The sequence below is a fragment of the Balaenoptera acutorostrata genome, chromosome 7, assembly GCF_949987535.1.
Source record: "Balaenoptera acutorostrata chromosome 7, mBalAcu1.1, whole genome shotgun sequence".
Lineage (NCBI taxonomy): Eukaryota > Metazoa > Chordata > Mammalia > Artiodactyla > Balaenopteridae > Balaenoptera > Balaenoptera acutorostrata.
In genome coordinates, this window is record NC_080070.1 from 22396523 (window position 1) to 22419155 (window position 22633).

Genomic DNA, 22633 nt, shown 5'->3' on the forward strand with positions numbered 1-22633 from the left:
CTAGTGGGTAGAGGTGGGGGAAGCTGCTTAATATCCTACTCCACAACATAGAATTATTCAGCCTAAGAGTTCAATAATGCCAAGGTTGAAAAATCCTGGCCTAGAAAAACTTTCATATGGTGTTTGTACACCAGCAGGCTGCTATTTAAGCGTTAACTCCAGCATTGTTTGTTACAGCAAACAACAATAACAAACTAAAAACAACCTACATGTCAATAATGCAGGAGGATGGATAAGGCACTCGTGCATATTCTAACAAGGGAATAATGTACAACAGTTATAATTAATGAGTTAGTTCTTCAGGTTGCAACATGAGTAAATCTAAAAAATAATGATAACTAAAAAAGCATTGCAGAATGTTATGTACAGCATGATATAGTATTCCTTTACATTTTACAAATACAAAGCAATACCATGTTTGTTTATGAATACATACATATAACAGAAAAGTATAAAAACATGCATAGGAATGATTTATAGTAACTTCATGATAGTGATTACTTTGGGGAAAAGAGGAAAGGAGAAAAACAGAAATGAATGGGATCAGGCTTCAAGTTGTACTTAAACCTTTTACAAAAAAGCAAACAAAAAACCCTAAAGCAAATAAGTCAAATATTGATTTGTTAAGTGTTGTATACTCAGATGTTTGTTAAACTATGTTCACTATTTTTCTGTTTGTTTGAAATATTTTATAATGACAACATTTTAAAATATTTTATGAGCTGCATTTGCAAGAATGAGTATTCTTTGTGTGTCTCAGGAGCATGGAGATGGTAGAGGGAACCAGTGTTTCCAGAAGAAACTGTCGCTCCAAAGGAAAATTAGAGAAGGGGAAAGTGACCCTTGAATAAAAAAGAGTCTATTCATCTAAAGACCCCTCCCAGGGATTCTTGGCAGGATGAGAGCTGGCTTTCCTGCTGTGCCAGTGATTGGTAGGCTATACCTCTGTCCATGGTCCTATTCCTCTCTCTCAAACAACCTTAGAAGAATTTAGAGGGAGGTTCAAATTTGCCTTGTAGGAAGACATTAAAGTGTTCTAGATAAAGCTAAGAAGCTGAGAGAAGAGGAAATATTGTGGGTACAGCAGATCTTGAGTATTTGGAGAAAAGTTCTGACAGTCTGCCATAGACGCTACCAGCAGAGGGAATCCTGCTAGACAGCCATTCTTTGTAACAATGATGAAAAGCATCTATCAGAGGGGTGAGCTCCGCTCACGCTGAGGTCTGCTCAATAAGGGTGATACTGTCATCTCCCTAGCATTTCATATTTTTAAAGAAAGTTTCTTATTCCTAACGCTTTTCGTAATTTCTTTCCAATACTACTGTAAGACCGGTCGATATCCACCTCTTGCTTTTACAGAGATGGGGAGAGACTAGAAAAGCTTCTCCAAAGACTTAGGTTCTTTCTATTAACCAGGTTCTTTCTATTAACCAATATTTTTACCTAAGCCACTAGGGATAAATAAACAGTGAGAGTAACTCAACTGAGAAAGATATTTTATGGGCATCCCAGAGTAATCACCTATCTTTTAAAAAGAAACAACATTTCTTGAGATCCCAGGAGGTGTCTGGCACTACACAAAGTGATATGAGCGTGAGAGTGCAGAACATAATGTTTGGGAACATAATGTTCCTCCGGGGACTTAAAAATTAATGCAGATCCAAAACCGTTAAAAAATACAAGGGTTGGTTGTAATAAATTATGGAAAAACAAAATGAAAGGTGTAGGGGCAAAAATCCCAAGCACAGTGATAAACTAGGGAACATGAAAGCAGAATATGATGAGCCAATTAACCTCAGGAGAACACAGACTCCCAATATGGGCAGAATAGAAGATAACCTGTGAAGTCCATTTTGCAGACTCAAGTTACTTGTCCATACACACAAAATCAATAGCTGTTTCTGATGGGCCACTGGCAAAAAAAAAATGTACTCTTCTCTTCTATAGATGGGAGTCCAAACCATCCAGCATACAGTAAAATGTTTAGGGAAAAAAATATGTGGGTTGGTAAACTTTTAATCTACAAAACTATATGTCTAGTGGTGGATGATAGCGCCAATGGAAATATGTGCAATTGGGTTTGTAGATGCTGATTTTTAGCAGCAACTAGAAACTGTGCTAAAAGCTCAATTTGGCCTACTTTACATTCCCTGGGTAAGTGAGTGGGGAAATTTTCATGAGGCTATTTGTTATATTCAGAAGAGGGAATAAAGAAATACATGAACACTGTGATACAGAGGTAAGAAAGTATCTTAATAGAAATATGTACTCTAGTCTAGGACGTTTCTCCACCAAAGTGATGGAAAGTACTTGGAAATGCAGGGACCTAACTGGTCCTGAAACTGAGCTTTCTCCATCACCCCAGCTTTCCTGTTTTAACAACTTCTACCTTGCTAACCTATCAATGCTAAGAGTCAGTTTTATATATTGATGGTCAGCTTTTGATTTGAGCTCCCAGATGCAACTTTTTTCACTTTTATACTTATCCTTTCACATTTTCTAGTATTACAGTAATATGAAAAGATAAAAATGTCTAGAAATTTTTATCCCTTGTATTAGGCAAGAAATTACACAGTCACATCCACATGGATATCTAATAGACATCTCAAACTGAAAATGGCCAAAAGAGAACTCTTGATTTTTTTCCCCTTAATCTTCTTATATCAAATAACAAGAGGCTTAAACAGAATTTTACTTTTCTCATAAACAAGATGTCTGGCACTAGATGATTGCTGGTGTTGGTTCAGCTGCTCAACTCTGCCATCAAGGACCCAGGCAATTTCTATTTTTTTCCTGCTTCACCATCTTTAACATCATCAGGTCTCCTGTCTTGTGCTCATAAGAAGCCTGCTGCGACTCCAGGCACTGTGATGGTGTTCAAGATAGCCATATCTATTCCCAGAAGGCTTTCACTTAGGTCTCATTAGCCAGAAGTGAATCACCCCTAGCTGCAAAGAAGATGGGGGAATTGAATATCTAGCAAAAGAAAATGTGATTATTACGATTGAATTACACCACTCATGATTCATCACTTGGGGCTGGACATCTTGTCTCCTCAACCAAGTCAGGGCTCTGTTAGCAAAGAGGAAGAGAGGAATGGCTATTGGGGAGGGAATTAACAGTCTGCCACACTTCTCATTCCCAGCCTACCTGTCTCACTAAATAGCATCACCATCCACCCAGTGCCCAAGCCAATAATGGAGGAGAGAACTTTGATCCTTTCTTTGATGTGCCACGTACAAACCACCAGAAAGCTCTGTCGACTCCACCTCCCATATATACCCCCAATCCACTGTATTCTCCCGTTCACTGCTACCATCCTAGTCCAAGTCACCACTGTTCACCTGAATTATTGCAGTTGCCTCCTAAAGATCTCTGTGCTTTCATTCTTGCCCTGTACAATTCATCGCCCATACAGAACAACACTGCCTTGCTTGAAACCTCCTATTGGCTTCCCATCTCACCTAAAACTCCAAATTCCTTCCTTTGATCTTCCATGCCTAAAAGGTCTAAGCTCTACCTGTCCAACTGCATCTTGTAACCACTTTTCTGTCTGCCACTAAGTTCCAGCCACTTAAGCTTTCTTTCTCTTCCTCAAACTCAAATTCGTTACCATCTTGGGGACTTCTGAACCAACTATTCTCTCCATCTAGGATGCTCCTCATTCTGATCTTTTCACCACCAGTTCCTCCTTGTCATTTATTATTTTTTATTCTTTTTTTTTTTTTTTTTGGCCACACAGTATGTGGAACTTCCTCAACCAGGGATGGAACCTGTGCCCCCCGCATTGGAAGCACGGAGTCTTAACCACTGGACCACCAGGGAAGTCCTCCTCCTTGTCATTTAGATCACTGTTCAAATGTCATCTTTTCAGAGAAGTCTTCCCTGGACATCAAAACTAAAATAGTCCTCTAGTCATCCATCACTTCATCCTATTTTGTTTCTCTGTAATGCACCTATCACTGTCTAACATTATCTTGTTTATCTCTTTATGTATCATGTCATGAAATACAACTATTTCTTTATTTTCCAACTCCTCCACACTAGAATATAAGCTTTATGAGAGCAGACACCTTGTCTATTGTGTTCACTGCTATAGTCCTAGCACCTAGATCAAGGTACATGGTAGACTCTCATTGACTATTTCTTAATGAATGAATAAATGAAGGGAAAAATTTATAAGTGGAAACTTTAGCAATAAAAACAACATCTGTAACATATTATCAACATCCTGAGAGTTATCCTTTATAGAGCAAAATCACTTTGTTAGTTAAAGAACATAAAATGTGTTATGCTTTAAAGAGATCACAATTAATAAGCAACACTAATTTCTCCCACCCAGCCTCTTTCCTCCTGTGTCTTCCTTTCGAAAGCTAAACACACCACATGTACTCTTAACTTAGCACTCTTATCAATGCAGTTATTGAATACCTTCTCCCCTGACTTCTTTCCTTTTGCCTAATAATATGATCACATTTTCTCACTATTTTCTGAAAGTCTGGGACAATTTAAAAGAAACATTTGGGGAACATCCTTCTCTCCTTTAATTTTGGCCAGGATTTCAAGAAGGGAAAAACCCAAATGTTCTTGGAAAAAGAGAGAAATACTTAGCATCTGAAATTTCTGCCTTCTTCTGATGTTTTTACATTTCTATATGTGTTCTTTCTAAAGGCTAAAATCATTTCCACTCCCTTCACCAGAAGACCAGATTTTTCATCAGGCTGTCCTCCAGGTAAAATGCTAAAGTCAGAGAAATTAACATGTAATCCTCCTTCATCTCCCTTTCTATGATCCACTCAGCCCTTTCCACACCATCTCAATCCCAAGGTGACCCTCTGCATGTGTAGGCTTCTGGATCAGCAGCTGGCTGGGCCCAAGGCTCAGCCTGCATTCTAAGCCTCCTGTGCATCTGGCAGGCCATGGCACATTGAAATTGTGCAACAAAAACTTTGGGACATTCACATTTACACTAGGGACACAGCATCCTAGTGATGCTGATCCAGTATATTCCAAAATGCGCCTGTGTTTAGAAATATCTTCAAATACTGCTCATAAATTACACACAAAGAATCCCTGGGTTTTTGAACTTCCAGACTTGCCAACAGAAAATAACAAAAGGATTCTCATCTTCAAAGTTCTTCAGTGAATATATTAAAAACAGGAATAGGGACTTCCCTGGTGGTCCAGTGGTTAAGAATTGGTCCTGCAACTCATGGGACACCAGTTGGATCCCTGGTGGGGGAACTAAGATCCCACATGCCGCGGGGCAACTAAGCCCACGCACTGCAACTACAGAGCCCACGTGCTCTGGAGCCCACATGCCACAACCAGAGAGCCCGTGGGCCGCAACTAATGACCCTGTGCGCCACAATTAGAGGGAAGCCCGCACACTGCAACAAAAGATCCCGAGTGCCGCAACTAAGACCCGATGCAGCCAAAAAATAAATAAATATTTTTTTAAAAAAACAGGAATAAACTGGTCCTCTGTACTCACTGCAGCCTCAGCCCCTCCCGCTTCCTCACCTACCATCACCATCCCCCACCCCACACCCATGTCCAGCTCCACGTCTGCACATTACAATCTCTTGAACATTGACAGGCTCCTGAAACACATGTCCCCAAACAGCCTTGCAACATTTTTGATCATAAATCAGTAAAAAATGTGGGGATGCGTAGCACCAAAATATGTACATTAAAAAATAAACCACATTCATATATATATATATTTTAAAGAAGGAATAAAATAGAAAATAAATTCTTTGATTCGATACTGTTGGGAACCTATATCCAGATCATATCTCAGGTTAACTGGGAAACTCTATTTCCTCATGGTTATCTGAATTCTAAAGATATCTTCCCAAGATTACCAGGCCTGGTTATTCAGTCAAACACTAATCTAAGTACTGCTGTGAAGAGATTTTGCAGATGTAAAGTCCCAAGTCAGTTTACTTTAAGATATGATAATCCAGGTGGGCCTGGCCCAATGAGGTGAGCCCTTTAAGAGAACTGTTTTCCTCAGTTGGTAGCAGAAGAGGAAGTCAAAGAGATCTGAAACGTGAGAAAGATTCCAAGGTGATTGCTGGCTTTGAAGACAGAGCAAACCAGTGAGAAGGAATGTATGGGGCCTCTAGGGGCCAGAGGAAACAGGGACCTCAGTGCTCCAGGCATAAGAAACTGGGTTCTGCCAGCCGTCTGAGTGAGCTTGAAATCAGACTCTTCCCCAGAGCCTCCAGATAAGGGTCCAGCCTGACTAACACCTTGATTTCCGCCCCGTGGGACCCCAAGCAGAGAACCCAGCCAAACCTACCGGGTCTTCTGACCTACAGCTGTTGTTCCAACCCCGAAGTTTCTGGTAATTTTCTACAGAGCAGTAGAAAACTAACACATCCCTTTGGTTTTCACATCTCTAAATAAAAGTAATAACGTCTGGCTAGTCCAAGAAGCACTCAGAAAACAAATATTAATAAGATTAATTAATATGTTTTAAGTTGAAAAGAAATATATTGAATTATTTCCAAGAGGCTATGATTTTTTAACTAATTATAATACCCACTGAGGTTCAATCCAGGGCAGTTGGACTCTTTAATAGTAGTTAGGTTTGTTTTCTCATATTCATTGCAGTTGCAGGACAGGGCTAACTTTAGAAGCCATGTCATATGGGTTTAGAGCTTGGAATTGTTGCTTCAGGGGGACAAGATTGAACCTGCAGTGTTTTCATTTCACAGAACAAAGTGCTGCATTTTATAGATGCTCTACTGGATACCACATCTACATGTCAAATATAGGGATTTTTTTTTTTTTTTTTTTTTTTTTTTAGCTGTAGTTCCCTTTCTAAAAATCTTGACCTCCACCTTGACAAATACGATGAAGTTCAGCAAGCTATATTCTGATCTTGAGAAAATTATAAGAGAAGAGGCAAATGATGATCATACTTGTTTTAATAAAATTGATCACTGAGATAAAAGAAAACCAAAAAGTGGGGCAAGAACATTCTGACCACATAATCATGCCCTAAGTAAACAGAGATACAAATGGTGCTAAGCCTGCTAACCCAGATTTCTCCTCTTGAGAATCACAGGTAACCGTGGAGTTCTCTGATGAGCACAACCCCACAACCAGGTCTAATTTAAACAAAGTGATCTGGAGAAGAGGAAGAGGAAGGGGGTCATAGTTAAGTAAGTGAGAGGCTGTGTACAGGGTAAGGACATTGCAATTTGGGGGGGAGACTTTATATACAAAATGAGAAGTATAGCTTGGTAATTAAAAGCCAGTATAGCTTGATAATTAAAAGCTGCACAACCCTAGGCAAGTTACTTAAATTCCCTGAGCCTCAGGTTCCTCATGTCTAGGTCAGGATAGTTTTTCAATGTTCTTAGCACCTGGCCTAGGACATGGAGTCCTCAATAAATGATGGCTGCATTAAGATCATGCAATCTCATCTTTCCGCCCTTGTCCAAAAATCCTGGATGATCATCTCTATTCTAATGGATGCTAATAGCCCTGCTGGCTAGTCCGAAACATCACATTCAAAGGGAAAGACTATAGGCCAGTGTCCAGGCCAGAAGTCTAATGCAAACACTCCCTTAGGGCAGGGAGGGACAGAGAGAGTGGGTCTGGCTAGGAGAAGCTGATTCCCCAGGCAAGGGCAGGGTACTTATTAGAGCCACAGAAGGAAGGACCGGTAGGCAAATATCCACAAATACAAATCTTTTTCTAAAACAATTTTCTGGCCAATCAGTTGACAATGACTTGGCCATTGAAGATCATATTTTTCCAACATGGTCCATTCTCTTGGGTTTCCTAAGTCATTAATTATGACCATTTTCCCCAGTGTGGAAATTCCCCTTGTACAGATGCCGCTGCTGGCCAATCCTTCTTTCCTGAGAAGTCTCCACAGCACAAAAATATTTTTGTTTTCCCCATTTGCCCACAGGGAAAATTTCCTCACTCTTTTTTTCTCTCCTCCCTTAAAGCCCTCTGGCAATTTCCCGGAATCTAAGTAAACCAGAATCACTTAGATCACAAGAGAGCCTTTGAGATGTTCTACTTCCAACATAGAAAAAAAAAAATCCTGAACTTTAAATTTAACATTATTAAACCAATCTTAAATTAAGAGTTTTGTCTTTTTTTTTTTTTTTTTTTTTGGTTTTAATAACCAAAGCGATGCCACTGAAATCAAAATACCTCCCACTCCTGCCTGAGAATATGTTCTGGGACATGGAAGCTTGAATTATAAACAGAGGTGATTATTTTTGTATCTGGATCAAATGCTATTATGTAAAATGTGCTTCATACACATTAAAGCCCTATACAAATGTAGGCATTTGGCACCAAAGTGGGGATATGATGTGAATAGGGAGTGATTATTCAAATAATAAAAATTCGTTAGATGATTTGCGCTGGTTACCTATTCATCTTCTGGGTTTACCAAAGTGCTTTGTGCAGGGCTGACAACAGTATAGGTACTCCGGAGATATTTTGTTCTTTACAGAACATTCATCAGGAAGCATTTCTGTGCCAGAAACTAAATTTAGTTGGTGGGGAGAGGGCGGTAGAGTGGTGAATCAGACTGGGTCTCTGCCCTCAAGGTCTTTATAATCTAGTAAAGAAGGTATAAAGTACATACTAGCTCGGTGGTTCTCAACCAGGGACAATGTTGCCTCCCCCCTCCACCCCCAACCCCACCCCTGGGACATGTGGCAATGTCTGGAGACATTTTTGATAACCAGAACTAGAAATGGGGGTGCTACTGGCATCTAATGAAAAGAGGCAAAGGGTGCTGCTAAACATCCTACAATGCACAGGACAACCTCACACCACAAGAATTATCTGATCCAAAATGCTAACAGTGCCAAACTTGAGAAACTCTCAACTAGCTAAATTACCTAGAACAAAGGGCTGGTTGATTGACTGATTGATTGATTGATTGATGATTGTTGGTGTTGGTCCACATGGTAAATGACTTTCACCCTAACAACCCCAGTCATTTTGAATTTGTGCCTGTGCCTAACCCATTATAACTGTTCAATGTCTTTTGAATGAATGAGTAAATTTAGACAGGTGGTGAATAAAGCATGAGATACAGTGTCACTAGGCAAAATGAATGATAATTTAGAGTGAATTGTTAACTCAAGAGGACAAAATTTTTCTAGCATGACGCCAAGCATATAGTAACTGCTCAGTGAATGTGAACTGAACATATTCAGATAACCTAGCAACACTCATTTGCTTAAAGCTTAAAGTGCACAATATTGAGGAATCTTATCGTTAAAGCAGTCCTAGCAGTAGCTTTTCTTCTTGGAAATATTTCACTACAGACGGCTTGAGTGGCATATTGTACCATAAAGGGATAAAAGTATGTAGTTTTATAGTGCAGCATTCAAATTTTTCACTAATTCAAACTGGTCCTTTCTCTAATGTGCCTAATCAGCTAATGTTAATGAAGTATGAAATTTCAAACATCCAGACATTGAGGAGACCACTTAATGAATTTAGGGAAGGAGGAAGAGTTCTGAAATACGGCCTTAACTCCTTTACATAGAATGTGGCTCCTGCTCTTTAGATACAATAAAAGTAAAAACGAGCGGCACAGGCATGGACTTTGAGCCTACTGCCTGATTTACACAAGTATCAATAGTAAAAGAATGGTGAAGTGCCACTCTCAATTAAAATGAAATTATATCTTTAAATTAGAATATGTCAGTGAAAAACATATTTAATTTACTAAAACTGCTGACACTTTTTTTTCTGGAAAATGGATCAGGTAGTCTTATATTCTAGTGTTTATGAGATAAACAGAGCTATTACTAGATGAAAAAATCTGTACTTTTGATTAAGCAATTACCTTCAATTGTGATATGCGGGTTACCAAGGAAATATATTGGCTTTCCTCTTCCACCTATTTGACCTGCATTTTCTCAATGTAAGTTGGTGAATAAGTCAGGAAATGGCATCTAATTTTGTATTAGCATTAGTCAAATGTAAGTAGGAGGGCAGTGCTAGCATAAAAATTTTAAATAAAAATAACTGGGATAATCTGCCATTTGGATAATCAGCATCAATGTTCCCTGAATTTAACACACATAATGGAGACCACAATGTCCCTGATTTTTTGCAACATAAAGGAACAAAATTTCCTTCAAATTTGAAAATTTCCAGCTAAGTCTTTGCCCAAATGTGAGTTTAATGAGGTAGTTTAGGAGTAGGGGAGGAGGAATTTTACTCCTCCCTTTCCATAAAGAAACAATTAAATAAAAATTACTTCACCTCTGCAAGAGAAGGAATCTTACGGGATACGTTCACTAATAGATGAAGTTAACAGTGACACATTGGGGCTTCCCTGGTGGCGCAGTGGTTGGGAGTCTGCCTGCCAATGCAGGGGACACGGGTTCGGGCCCTGGTCTGGGAGGATCCCACGTGCCGCGGAGCAACTAGGCCCGTGAGCCACAATTACTGAGCCTGCGCGTCTGGAGCCTGTGCTCCGCAACAAGAGAGGCCGCGACAGTGAGAGGCCCGCGCACCGCGATGAAGAGTGGCCCCCGCTTGCCACAACTAGAGAAAGCCCTCGCACAGAAACGAAGACCCAACACAGCCAAAAATAAAAAAAAATAAAAAAAATAAAAACAAAAAAAAAACAGTGACACATTTAAAAAAATAATCAAAGATGAGACAATTGAAAGAATAAACCTTGGCTCAGGGAAATATTTAGTACGCTCAGAAAAAGAGGCATAACCAGTAAAAATGGGCCTTGATGTGACATATAAAGGCCTTCCCATTATTGAATAGTTTTACTTATAATGAAAAGCAATCCCTTCTTTTTTTTTTTTTTTTTAAAGATTTATTTATTGATTGATTGATTGATTGTTATGTTGGGTCTTCGTTTCTGTGCTAGGGCTTTCTCTAGTTGCGGCAAGTGGGGGCCACTCTTCATTGCGGTGCGCGGGCCTCTCACTATCGTGGCCTCTCTTGTTGCGGAGCACAGGCTCCAGACGCGCAGGCTCAGTAGTTGTGGCTCACGGGCCTAGTCGCTCCGCGGCATGTGGGATCCTCCCAGACCAGGGCTCGAACCCGTGTCCCCTGCATTGGCAGGCAGATTCTCAACCACTGCGCCACCAGGGAAGCCCGCAATCCCTTCTTTATTCTTCCTGTAGGGGAAGGAGGGTTGGCTAAGCAAGAATAATATTCTTAGAAGGGTTCTAGATCAAGACGGCAGAGGAGGATATTGAGCTCACCTTCTCCCTTGGACACACAAAAACTACAACTACATAAAGACCAACTATCTCTGAAAATGACCTGAAAACTAGAAGAACAGATTTTCTAAAACTAAGGATATAAAGAAAAGGCCACACTAAGATGGGTAGGAGGGACAGAGACGCACTCTAGTCAGAACCCACTCCCCTCGTATGGCGACCCACCATCAGGAGGGAAATCACAGAGCTCCCTCCCTGAGGAGGGAGGGAGCCAAGCCCCCAGGGGACCTCCACCAGGAAGATGAGCCCCCATAATGTCTGGCTTTGAAAACCAGCGGGGCTTAATCTGGGAGAGGCAGAGGGCTGTGGCTCTATAATACATGACTATTATTATTATCCAGCTATAAAAAAAAGAATGAAATCTTGCCATTTGCAACAACTTGAATGGACCTAGAGAGTGTTTTACTAAGTGAAACAAGTCAGACAGAGAAAGACAAATACCATTTGATTTCACTTATATGTGGAATCTAAAAAACAAAACAAATGAACAAACAAAACAAAAGAGAAACAGACTCATAGATACAGACAACAAACTAGTAGTTGTCAGAGGGCAGGCAGGTAGGGGGTTGGGTGAAAAAGGTGAAGGGGATTAAAAGGTACAGACTTCCAGTTAAAAAACAAATGAGGGGTGGAGTGATTGGGAATCCCTGGTAGCACAGTGATTGGGAATCCGCCTGCCAATGAAGGGGACACGGGTTCGAGCCCTGGTCTGGGAAGATCCCACATGCCGCGGAGCAACCAAGCCCGTGCGCCACAACTACTGAGCCTGCGCTCTAGAGCCCGCGTGCCGCAACTACTGAAGCCCGCGCGCCTAAAGCCCGTGCTCCGCAACAAGAGAAGCCACCGCAATGAGAAGAGAAGCTTGCGCACCGCAACGAAGAGTAGCCCCTGCTCGCCACAACTAGAGAAAGCCCGCGAGCAGCAATGAAGACATAACACAGCCAAAAAAAAAGAGTCATGGGGATGTAACGTACAACATAGGGAATATAGTCAATAATATTGTAGTAACTTTGCATGGTGACAGATGGTTAACTAGGCTTATCGTGGTGATCAATTCGCAATGTTTATAAATGTTGAACCCCTATGTTGTATACCTGAAACTAATATAATATTGTTTGTCAACTGTATTTCAATTAAAAAAAATATATTCTCAGGTGAATATTGAAGTGGTGGGTTTGGATTGAAGAGTGTGTATGTGTATTTGCCTTTACTGATGAGCAGGAACTTAACTATAAGAGCAGGCAGAATCTCCTGTGCCAGGAATAATGTGATTTCCATAAATCCTGGCACCTGCTGGACTGAGCTCCTGCTACAGCCTTTCTGGCCTGAAGCAAAGGCAAAATGACTGGTCCCTCACCTGGGAAGACCAAGGTACTGTGCATCTGCCTTTTCTTTTCCCCACCCCTGCCTCATGGAAAGCTGTTTTCATGGGAATGAAATATATTGCCAAGATATGGAAATATATTTGTGTATTCAAAGAACCACAAGTAGATGGTTTTGCTGGAGTATTTGCTACAAGGGAAAGAATGGTGAGAATGTAGGCATCAGATGATAAATAAGTAGAAGTGTTTTTCAAACTAAAAGGTGCTAGACAAGATTTTAGGTTTGCCTATCATTTCCTATTCCAAAGGTGATGTTCAAAATTTTTAATAACTGGTAGACCGCCAGTGCAGGACAATCAAAATAGATGTCCAATTAAGCAGAATGGACACTTTGCCATAAACAACTGGAATGGCCAAACTAGTACGTACCAGCTTAGTATCAACTCTGATTATTTTATATGGTCATGAGAGTCAGCGTAATGTTGATTTGTAAACTGAAAGCATTATGGAAACCTATCTTGTTGTAATATGTTTTAGATGCAGCCAGATTGAGGGTCAGATCACAGATTTATAGATGAAATAAAAGTATCTGCTTATTTCTATTGAACTCACATTCTTATAATTGCTTATGGACTGATCATTCTTCCTCTCTTCACTTCTCATCACTTTTCAGATGAACTAGACATTTTTAAAACTCAGGTTTGGGGTCTTTTTAGATCATCATTAATAAGATCATGTTTAGCTGCCTGAGTGCAAGTTGCTTTTTAAAATTCTAAGATATCTCTTATTCCCATGTCTGGAATAATATTCCTGTAACATTTGTGACAGTTATTTTTAGGTGGTGGGATGTGGGGTGGTTTTTGTTTTCTTTCTTGTATTTTTTTGTGTGGTTTGAATTTTTTAATAGTTTTTCTTTACAATTCATTAAAATAATAATCATTAAAAGAAACCTCTCCATTCTATTTACTTAGCCAAAATTATAGTTCACAGTCTTCTATCCTGTCTATTAGCTAATTGATTTTCTAAATTTGCTTCCCTAAAACTCAACAGCATTTTCACCATTGCAATTCAGCTTAAAAGACTCGCATATGACCAATGTAAAAAGGCAGGATATCTGTTTCTGGAGGGCACACTATCTTTGAAGGATTTTCTTTTGTTATTTTTGTTCTTTGTGTTGTCACACCTAGTTGTTTCAAAATACTGCTGAACTCTCCAATTTCCTTTGAAAAGAATACCATTATATGGTACAATTTAGGCAACTTGGGAACACATTTCTCAACTTAGATAGTAGTTGTAAATTTTGGAAAAATCTCTCAGTAAGGTAATCTGAGGAATTTTCTTTTGTTGTATGGGTGTCAGAGTGACAAAAGGGGATGAATTAGGAAGAGACTCGGGAAACACTGTGCTACTGAGGCTTATACATTTTTTTTTTTAATTGGGGTATAGTTGTGAGGCTTATAAATTCTTTACACAATTTTCCTTTTCAAGGTCTGACTCTTATGGTGTGATTGATACCGTGGACAAATAAAATCTCCAAAATGTCTTTAAGCCAAATGGTTCAGCCTCTCTTTACATTCCTTGTGGACCCTAAAGGGTTATATTTACTTGAGACTGGGGGGTCCTGGATCAGTAACACAAAATTTAAAATAGTTGATTTTTTTTTTTTTTAATAGTTGATATTTTAAAGGGTGGCAGGATTAGGAATAATTCTTTTTCTTATTTTCCTTTTTGGGCTTGTGGTTGAACGCTTTTTGTGCTCTAACTACTCATCTATTGGTATAAAAATGAAAAAAGTAAGACATTTTCGATATTGGAAAATTTCAAGGTCAGGCTGGGTGACTATCAGTTATGCTCTGCAAGAGACACATACCTTTAAAGAAAACTTGATTAATGTGTCCTCTTAAGTTCCTTTCATCTTTAAATTCTGTGCTCTGAACTTCACCCTTTAAACTTAGGGTGGCGATACACCATATGGAAAGGACAGGAGTCTCTTCCGGCCACCTTCCTCACTTTGTCTTGAACCAGCAGCTTCTCAGAAGGTGGCAGCTCCGAGAATTAAACAGGAGATGAAGTGGGTGGGAAAGTATTCCTAGGAGACTCTCGGAGCTGTCCAGCAGTCAAAGGACCAACTAATGAGGCTTAACGGCAATTTGGAGCCGAGATTCAGCTATGTGTACATGTATTCAGTACGCTTACATGTATGTAGAAGTATATGCTTACCCAGCCCCATCCTGATGAGATTTTCCCTGCTTTCTATATTGCTTTTCATTTTAGATGAGGTCGGTTGTCTTTTAAATTGTGTAGGAAAAAGGAAAGTAATAATGTACAGGGCAAGACAGAAGAAGAGTTGAAGAGGAAGGCAGGCAAAAATAAGACTATTACACTGTACAAGCAGTCTTTCAGCTTGTTAATTTAAGCTCTTTAGACACACACACGCACACACGATATGTAAACATGCCTTATAAGTATTGAACCCAATAGATGGGTTCAATTCTATAGCAGCTTCATTATTTATATTTTTCAATCAGTAATACAGTCATTGTATCACACCATTTGAAAAAAAAAAAAAAAAGAATATGTCAAGTTTTAGCTTACAAAGACTTTCCAGAGTGTATAACTTAAAAAAAATCTTAAATAAAGTAAATTTGGCCTAAAAAGGTTGCTGTCTTTTTCCCTTTGCAAGTGGCAGATTCGTTCACTTTGATGAATTCCCACTTGATGGAGGTTTTGAAGACTTATAAAAATCTTTAAGCATGTTTATCATTTTCTTATAAGTGGCTGGATACTATTCCTCTTTTTCTTATATTTTCTTCTGAAAGGAGGAATCAGTGTTTCCACAGACATCCCAGATTTGAGAAGAAAGGGTGTTGGGAAAACATCTCATCCGATTCCCATATGTTAGGCAATTAAAAAGTAACCCAATTTTATAGGTAAAATAACTGAATGTGGAGAGGCTAACTGTTCCACAATAATTTGTAATAATTTTTAAATTTACAGAGTAATACATATTCATTGTAGAAGATTTGAGAAATACAAAACAAAAAAAGAAAATCAAAATCATCCTGGCGTAACTATTCAGATTCTGATGTACAGCCTCCTAAATACATATGTATGGTCATACACATATTTCATGCTCAGTATTTCTTTAAGAGAAAAAAGAAAAGGCAAAGTGAAAGAGCTGTTTGTCCATCTGATCCTAACCTGAAATTATCCTCCACATATTCTAACCATCTTCTTGATCATGTCTCCTCTACCCTTGGGCTCAATCTGACATTAGATTTCAATCAAGTGCCAGATTTCCTATTTAGAAAATAGCAGTAGGCTTGTAGGCAACTCCTTACCTTTCTCTTCCTGAATAGAGACCCAAGAAATTGTAAAGGAAATGTGATACTGCAAAAATGACTTTATTTTTGTGAGGTAACATTGGAGGTCCCCAGGTTGACAGCTGCAAAGGCAGTCACATGTTTAACAGAGAGAAGAGCCCTGCAAGGGAAAAGTTAACTTTAGCTTTAAAAATCCTTTTATCCTCCATGATTTCGATGGCTTTAATTTTGTCACCTGAATGCGATATTAACATAATCGTCTGCATTTCAGCTAATGAATGCACCTGCTTCTAAGACTTTATTTTAGCAGTTTTAATGAGCTCTTCAAAAGAGTTTGCCTGGACTTACTGCACTGCTAGAGAAATAGCAGCTGTAAGCAACTAACAACACATTCAGTATCTGAATCAAGCTCTGTGAAGTTGTTAAACTTGAGAAGGAGTATCTATCCATCTGTCTGTGATAAGGGAAATGAAGCTGAGATGTAGCTGTGGCATTTGGAAAAAGCACTAGAGTAAGTGGGTTTGGCCAGAGACCCTGTTTGGCCATAATGTATGGATCCCAAGCAATTCATTTAAGCTCTCTAAATCCCAGTTTCTCATCTATAAAACAACGGTACCCATCTTATAAGCTTGTTGTAAGGATCAAATGCCTCACTTGTTGTAAGCACTCCATAATATTAAATTTTATTATAATTATTGTGTTTGTTAAGTAGATGTGACTTTAGGTGGATCAAGCAAGTTCTATTTGGCTATAGGTTGTAAGATGACTCTTAGGTGAATAATTGCTCATTGAGACCTATAGTAAGAAAAAATCAAAACTGATCTCTTTTGCTTAATTAGGAAATCTGTTTCAATGCTGAATCATCATACCTTAACCCCACAGTGAAGATTTTTTAAAATCTCCTAGAAATTCTAAAAGTCCAAATCCCTAAATAATCCTATAAGCCATTTAGAATATATAAATATTATGTAATGATAGGATACTAACATAGGTATTTACTTTTAATATATATTTTAATACTTTTTAATATCAAATTCATTTCATGCTTGTTACACTCTGATTTCAACACTACATTTTCATGATGGTAATCTCCCTCCTCTTTTTTCCCCATATGCTCCTGTGTACTTTATTTGAAAAGTAAGTAGTAATAACCCATCCAAAACTCAATTGAATGGAAAATGAAAAATAGGACAAATGTTGCTTTAAAGATACACACAGCAGATAAATTACAGCTCAACTGGAGGTAACACCCTGGAATAAAGATTCCAGATCTCTCTCTCTCTCTCAGTCTCTCTCTCAGTCTCTCTTTCTCTGGCTCTTTCTGGAAAATAGGTAGCACAAAGGTGAAAATTCTCCTATTCCCACTTTATTTTATTTCAATTAAAAGTGAGACAATTACTCTGGCTGGGATGGATGTAATTTATTTTACAGATTCCTTTCCCCCATTATACCCTTCTGGCCAACAGTATTCCCTCAGTAATTGCAGCTAGTTCATCTATGTTTCACCCCATATGCCACAATGCTGGAGAATCACTCAGGAGACAGGACCAGCTTAGGGATCTTAACCAACTTCTTATAGGGATTTCTCTGGAAAGGCACTGAGTTCCAGAAACCACCAACTTGAACCTGCTGGAGTAAGTAGGTTTCTGGTAACTGCTTTCATCCCCACACTTTCAAAAGATCCACTTTATCCAGACTTGCATGAAGCATCTTTCCAGAAGACATTCAGTTCTTCTCTTAGACCGTAGCTTTGTAATCTGAGAAAACAACCCCAAGGGAGCTCACTTCCAGCTGTCCTTTGACTGTGTTTTGCTACGGAAGGCAAGCTGGCCTCACACTGATGAGGACCTGTTGTCTATGGTCTGGCTACTCACAGAGTGGTCCTTAGAAGGGCACCACTGAAGGGCAGCAACAGCATCACCTGGGAACCAGTTAGAACCATAGAGTCTCAGGTCCCATCCCAAATCTACTGAATCAGAATCTATAGCTTAACGAGATTTCCAGGTGATTCATATGCACTTTTAGGTTTAAGAAGCAGTGGTCGAAGAGATCTGCCTGAGATTGTTTTTTTCAGCAACAGGACTCACCATCTCCTGTTCAAAGCTCTTTCCATTCACTTTCCACTTCCAGTCTCTAAACAGATTTCTCTGCAGTGCTACTGGGCAAACTATCTCTATTTTGGATGAGTTCCCAACCAGTGGGTCTTGTAGCAATCTGCATTTCTATGGTTCAGGTGGTCAAACGCCTATATAGCACAGCCTCCCACTAACCAAACCATATCCATTCCCCTCCAAGTCATCTTGCCCTCCCTATTCCCACAGCTGTAGTGTTACCATGTTCATAAATTATTGTTAAAGAAGGAAATTACCAAAAGAAAAAAACTGTCTCTATAAACCTGCATAGTTTAGAGCTAAAGAATATGTTAAAATTTTCCATTGTGGAAATTTCCCAGCTACTGGGCTCTTTAGATTTTTTTTTTTTTTTTTTTTTTTCAGAGCTGCAAGCAAAGAATGGAAATTTCCAATTGCAGCATCAAGGGCTGCTGTTCTGCTGACTGTCTTGCTCAGTCGGGGTCATCTGTTTCTCTAAGACATCAAGGAATGCCAAGGTAGGTCTGAGAGAACACACACACTTCCTCTGCAGGAAGGAAGGAATGTCTTTGTGCTGCCTCCAGGCTGTGATGAGGAGAGGGGTAGGAAAGGTGACATGCCCTGCTCCGTCTACCTGAGTGTGAATTTTGTTGATTGTTAACGGCCTATCAGCAGTTTATCCTATTGTTCCAATGGCAGCTGGCTGGCAGGTCTTTTTTAAGAAATCTCTCAGGTGGAGGGGAGATACAGAGAGCAAAGGAACCAACATTTGTTGAGATCTACTTTTCTAAGTACCCTGCCAGGTATTTAATATGTTATATCACTTAACCTTTCTGTGGCCCGCCCAAGGTTAACTTCTGATTTTCTGCACACCAAATTTTGAAAGCTTCATCTGTCCTTCCTGAGACAGCCTTACCTCTCCCAGACCCGCCCAGAGGCTGGTTATCTTCAAGCATGCTGAAAGTTTCGTCCCCATCTCTTCAATAATGTCAACAGCTCGGTTCTTTTTCACTGTATCTAAGTTGAAATAGATTTCCCTTCACAGCTGGTCCTGATGTCTGAGTCAACAGGCATCTAATAGTTCCCTAAATTCTGTCATGTACCTCCCCATGCACTACTGCTGCTACAGAAGTCTGATGGTGGCAGCTCCATGGAAGGCCACGTGTAAAGGTGTCAGCCTCTTGTGAACAAGGCTTAAGCACACTGACTGGCTCTAGGCCAGAGAGAATATTCCCAAACCTAGGTTGTGTGGCTTTGTCTGAAAGGGTTTGGGAGTTTGAGTTTTGTTTTTAAGGCTTTGCCTTTTATTTTTTTTGGAGCTTTGGGATATTATGAGTAGAGTCTAAATAGACTCTAAGGAACGAGGGTTACCTATGTTCTCTTCTTACTGACAGCCCATGGTACCAGGAAAAGAACCATTAAGGAAGATTCCTGACATCATTGTTGCTATTTATATTTAACATTATTTATTAAGGCAACTTTGGTAATAATGAAGATATTCCAGCAATAAATTTTTAAAAATCAACAATAACTAGTGAGATATTTTTTATTTTTATTTTTTCCTTTTTTTTAAATTAAAAAAAATTTTTATATCTTTATTGGAGTGTAATTGCTTTACAATGTTGTGTTAGTTTCTGCTGTACAACATAGTGAATCAGCTATATGCATACATATATCCCCATATCTCCTCCCTCTTGAGCCTCCCTCCCACCGTTCCTATCCCACCCCTCTAGGTTGTCACAAAGCATGAAGCTGATCTCCCTGTGCTATGCAGTAGCTTCCCAGGGTAGTGAGTTTTTAAAAGACTGTTTATTCCATCTTTTCAATCATATCCATATCCATAGATAGCAATGTTGCCTTTGACAGTGACCAATTTTAAAACCACCTGATAATGGAAGTGGAGGGGCATAGGAATGGTCAGCAAGAATACTGTAGGTCTGTAGTCTCAAAGGCTAACGTTTGGTTTAGCCATTGGTTACTTCTGTGATAACGATTTTCCTTATCCCCTTAACTTATTAAAACTGAGTCTGATTCCCTGGTGAAATTCATCAAGATGGTATTCTAATATGGGCCTGGGTCTCATATGGTATGTGCCACATTTCTGACAAGCTTCTTTCCACTCCTCTGCATCTGTCATTAGCAAGAAGATATTGGTCCTCTTAGTTAAAGACAATGATGATTCATATCTGTGGGTGGGGCTGAAGAGACATATGATGAATACTCCTTTCCACTTTAGACCACAGAGACAACTTTGTCTTTTTTTAATTTATGGTTGGAATACATGCGGGCTAAGATGCCGATCGATTTTAATCATGGCCTCAGTTCTCTCCCTCCTGTTCCCCTGCCCCTTGCAACGTGACTTTGCAGCCCCTCCCTTCAAGAGTTAGAGTCTATTTCCCCACCCCTTGAATCTGGGCCGTTTGACTTGCTTTGGCCTCTGGAATGCAACACCAGTTACAATGTGCCAGTTCCTGGCTAAGCCTCAAGTGTGCAGTACTATTTTCTTTCTTTCTTGGAAACTGCCACTGCTGTGCGAAGAAGCCCCAGCTAGGCTGCTGGAGGATGAGAGATCATGTGGGGTAGAGAGGAGTCATCATACCTGAGGCCATCCCAGACCAGCCAGTCCAGAGCTAACACCAGCTGATCTCAAATGCATGAGCAAGCCCACCAGGATCAGCCAGGCCCATGATAGATTAACAGAACCATTCAGCCAACCCACAGTCTCATGAGAAATAGTAAATGGTAGCTATTTTAAGCCACTAAGTCTTAAGCAATAAGTTATGAAGCAGTAAGTAACTAATACAGATAACCAATTCCATTCTTTTTTTTTTTTCCTTACTGCCAGGAAGCTCAGAGTCAAATTTGAAGACCAGTCACAGAATCTATGTTCATTGATTTATTCATGTTTATTGTACCCTTTATGGCTAACATATTTGCAATCTTCTCTCTTCTTGGTAGTGAATTTAAAAAATTTAATAACCTATTGTTTGCCATGTTGGTTCTAAATCCAAATCAATCCCCTGTTTTAAATATTTAGGTGGTTTTTATTTATCAGATTAGAAGAGATGACTCTAGAGCAGGACTGGCAAACATTTTCTGTAAAGAGCCAACTAGTAAATATTTTAGGCTTTGCAGGCCATGCAGTCTCTGTCACAACGACAACTCTGCCGTGCAGTGCTAAAGCAGCTCTAGACTACATGTAAACAAACGGGCATGGCTGTGTTCCAAAAAAGCTTAATTATAAAAACAGGCAGTGGATAGGATTTGACCCTTAGGCCACAGTTTGTTAACCCCTGATCTAGAGCAATCTATGTTACTATGAAAAAACATCTTCACCTACACCATGATCCCATCAACTTTATTGTAATTCATCTCAACTACTTTGAAAAGAACAGGTAAATTAAGTGACTTTACTTCCTCTATCAGAAGACAAGAAGGGGCTGACAATAAAGCAATGCTGTATAGACTAACAGCATTTGTACCAGGGGAAGGACTATACTGAACAACTTAAAATTCCCTAGCCACTTAGTCCATAGCTGGTTATTTAGTTAATGCTAAAGGCCAGGGTGACACAAGTGATGTCTCATTTGTTTTGTTTCATTTCCCAGCCTCTAATCTCAAATACTCGATTAACAAATGCACACTGTATGGGGCTCCAGTCGTACTTGCCTACTCGGAGCTCCCTGAATGTATTGTGCTATTTCACGCCTCTCTAGCTCTGCACACAATGTTCCTTCTGCCGGGAACACACTTAGCCCTCTTCTCTTACTGGCTAACGCCCACTCACTGATCAAAACTCAGCTCAATGATACTGCCTCTTGGAAGACTTCCCTGAGTGCACCTCCACCTCCTCACCCTCAGCCTCCAGTCCGCACACTCAGTCTCAGCATTTATTCTACTAAATTAATAATTAAAATAGTTTATAATGCATATATGTTACCAGGCACTTTCTATGTGCCAGACACTGTTAAATAAAGTCACTTAACTGAAATTAGTGGTATACTAGCCTGTTTCCCCAATCCAATCACACATTCAAAAACATATTGAGTACCTCACAGCTCTTGTGCTAGGCACAAAAAGATAAATAAAACACAAGCCTATACTATAGAGTAGAAGCCCACTAAAAGCACGCTGTGTCTTATTTGTTTTTACTTCTCAACACCTAACAGTGTCCAGAGCAGAGATTTTAAATTAATATTAGATGAACGAATGAAGATAGCTAACACTTATGCAGTAGCTAATATGTGCCAGGCAATGTTCTAGGCTCTTTACATGTCTAAACTCATTTAATTTTTATAACGACTTATGGGGTGGCTAGTATAATTACCACCCTTTCACACATGGGGAATTGGAGTCATAGAGAATTTTTAAGTAACTTGCCCAAGGTCACACAGCTAGCACGTGACAGAGCTGGTTCCAGAGTCCACGCTCACAACCACTGGATGAAATGAAAGCTTGAGTGACTCAGCATAAATCCATTGCCACTCCTGGAAAAGGAATTCAAAGGGTACATGTTTGATGACATGGATGATCCGGTGGTAGCAGTTATGTGCTTGGACCTAGGAGTCAGATAGAATTGTGTTCACATTTGCCCCCAGGTGCTCAGTGTAAGTGACCAGTGCTGTTGGAGGTGCTGGTGGTGCCTCCAA

General features: G+C 39.7%; 1 protein-coding gene and 1 long non-coding RNA gene across 3 annotated transcripts in view; one reads left to right on the top strand and one right to left on the bottom strand.

The window, feature by feature from the left end:
• The window catches only part of LOC130708575 (uncharacterized), a 33665-nt gene extending 11524 nt beyond the window's left edge, over positions 1 to 22141 (top strand). The window contains exons 2-3 of the long non-coding RNA XR_009008798.1: positions 18390 to 18502; positions 20830 to 22141. This is a non-coding gene — a long non-coding RNA (uncharacterized LOC130708575). The remainder of the gene's footprint in view (positions 1 to 18389; positions 18503 to 20829) is intronic.
• The window catches only part of MKLN1 (muskelin 1), a 379019-nt gene that overhangs the window by 290489 nt on the left and 65897 nt on the right, over positions 1 to 22633 (bottom strand). The gene's annotated exons all lie outside the window — the stretch shown is intronic.